The following is a 2,240-nucleotide window of genomic DNA, read 5'->3' as shown; positions in this document are numbered from 1 at the left end:
TGCAGTAATGTTTCAGTATTTATTAATATCTTACATATTTCTGTATTATGAAACTGCCACATCCACGCCAATCTGCCTGAAATAGATTTAGTTCTGAACAAAACTGAAGCTGCCAAGGATTATCCTGCTTAATTTTTAAAGGGTGCATTACTTATGTTTTCCTCACTTTACAAGATTTTATTCTGTGTCAAAACAGCCATATTCTTCACCTTCCAAGGAAGGACACAGTGGTATTGTAATGCCCATCTCAACATATTTCCCAGTCAACAGCTTACCAGATTTGGTGCAAGAAACTCAGCCTCACAGCAGTCCTTCTATCCACATACTCTCAGAACTTCTAGGTAAGTGATACGGGGCTTCTAGTGGCAGGTTACACTGCACAGACTTGCAGCAAATGCAGCAGCAGTGTTTGTATTCAAGGGACTCAGAAGCATTCTTGTTCCTGAAAAAAATCCTGTAGCTTTCTCTCCACACGTCTTTGAGTTCCTAATTCACTGCATAGCAAGTGGGAGATCCCCGATCCAGTCAGTTGTGAGCACTGCAACTCACGCATCACTAAACCTTTCTGTTTCCCTCTTCCCCACCAAGGCAAAAGCAACAGGGTGCAAGAGCCATCCTTCACCTTCCCAGAAGCTGGAAGCAAAGTGCTTTGGTGAACAATTATCCCCTATGCTCAGCCTACTTCTCCCTTCCTGAGGCATAATGTGAGAAAGTTCCCAGAGAACCTCATATAATTTTTATATTATTAGTGTGCAAGAACATGGAAACTAGAGGAGACAAGGACAAAAAGTACCTGCTGAGAATCTCCCTACTCTCATTTAGTCCTACATATGTACGGTTATAGTTTCTCCAGACCAAGGAGTTTTACATGGAAGTGTTATTCAGTAAAGATTGCACAGCTAAGGACAGAAAGAGGTGTTTTAAGAAAACAGATGTACTATCTAAGGCTTGGATAAAAGCAACTGCAAGACAGGAATGTGAGAGAGACTGGATTAGAGAACGAAGGACACAAGATAGCTGAAGAAACATCCCTATTCAACAGCTGCAAGTAGACTGATAAAACCTGCAAGACATCCAAGTTTTAGTGTGGGGCATTAGAAAAAACAAATTAGTAAGACAGCTAACTGCTCATTACCACGAGATGGCACAGGTACAGAGATTCTGCTTGTTTCAAGTAAGTAAAAGTGGGGAGGCTAATAAAACATACCACATTATTTGGAACAGAAGCTTGAATAAAGTGCCAGTTACTAAGCCCACTTTGTCTGAGCAGAGGAGCCTCGAAGCTTGGATTCTACTGTTTACAGAACACAAAGCCTGGTAAAACAGATGGGAAAAATAGCCCAGTAGTAACTCAGTCCAAATCCCCCACACTCCTGCCACAAGATGGTAACAGCAAAATCCAACCATTAACACCATTTGAACCAGAAGAGCAGAGAGGACCGTGGAGGTTATAGCTCTTATTTCTCTGCAGGAATTGTTTTTGGACTGAAGGAGATCCACCTAACTTAGCCACGTCCTTGCACGTGTATCCACCAGCATAGTTTTAGACAAGATACATTAACACACAAAGATGCAGCTCTTATCTTCACATGTAGATGCTGAAGCAGCAAGATTAAAATAATGAAATTTTTTAAAACCAAGCATGAACAAACATACTGAACTGGATTTTTTTGATAGTTGAAATCACTTTTATTTGTGAGGAACGTCACCCATGCTGCACAGTTTCAGATAGATCTTACCAAGGAAAGCGGAAGTTTCTCCTCCCCGCGTCCTGCAGTGAACAGGACTGGCACAGAAAAAAAAATTCTCATCACACCTGGGAGGTTTAGCACCAGCATCCAATAAAAAAAGCATTTTATTTCAATTTCAGTTCTTTGGTTGGGTTCTTTCCCTTTGAAATTTTCTTTTAGTATCAAACTGAAAAAAAATTCAATACTAGCAAAACAGTGAAATTCTGAAAAAACCCAACAAAAAAAACACCTCACAGTTGCTGTTGAAACTGGGGAGGTTGCTCTTTATGAATCTCGCTCTCTTTTTCTTTATGCATCTATGTTGCAGGCGTTCCCTGGATCTCAGCTGCTGGTTAATTTTCTTTTAAGTTCCGATGTTTCAAATCTTTGCTTTCAGCATCACTTGACAGTTTATTGCTTTGTGTTTCTTTGGTGTTACTTTCGAGTTGTATTTTAGGACACCTGTTGAAGAGCCAAATTAAAAAAAAATGCTGTTTAAGTTTCATTTTC

General features: G+C 40.0%; 1 protein-coding gene across 1 annotated transcript in view; it reads right to left on the bottom strand.

The window, feature by feature from the left end:
* Positions 1 to 1,675: 1,675 nt before the first annotated feature.
* Positions 1,676 to 2,240, bottom strand: part of LOC104490850 (Y-box-binding protein 3-like) — a 21,935-nt gene continuing 21,370 nt past the window's right edge. Inside the window, exon 10 of the mRNA XM_010133195.1 lies at positions 1,676 to 2,192. The gene's annotated coding sequence lies outside the window, so the exon portion shown is untranslated. The remainder of the gene's footprint in view (positions 2,193 to 2,240) is intronic.

The sequence above is a fragment of the Buceros rhinoceros genome, unplaced genomic scaffold (genome assembly GCF_000710305.1).
Source record: "Buceros rhinoceros silvestris isolate BGI_N320 unplaced genomic scaffold, ASM71030v1 scaffold3013, whole genome shotgun sequence".
Classification (NCBI taxonomy): Eukaryota; Metazoa; Chordata; class Aves; order Bucerotiformes; family Bucerotidae; genus Buceros; species Buceros rhinoceros.
This window is presented reverse-complemented; position numbering and strand designations above follow the sequence as displayed.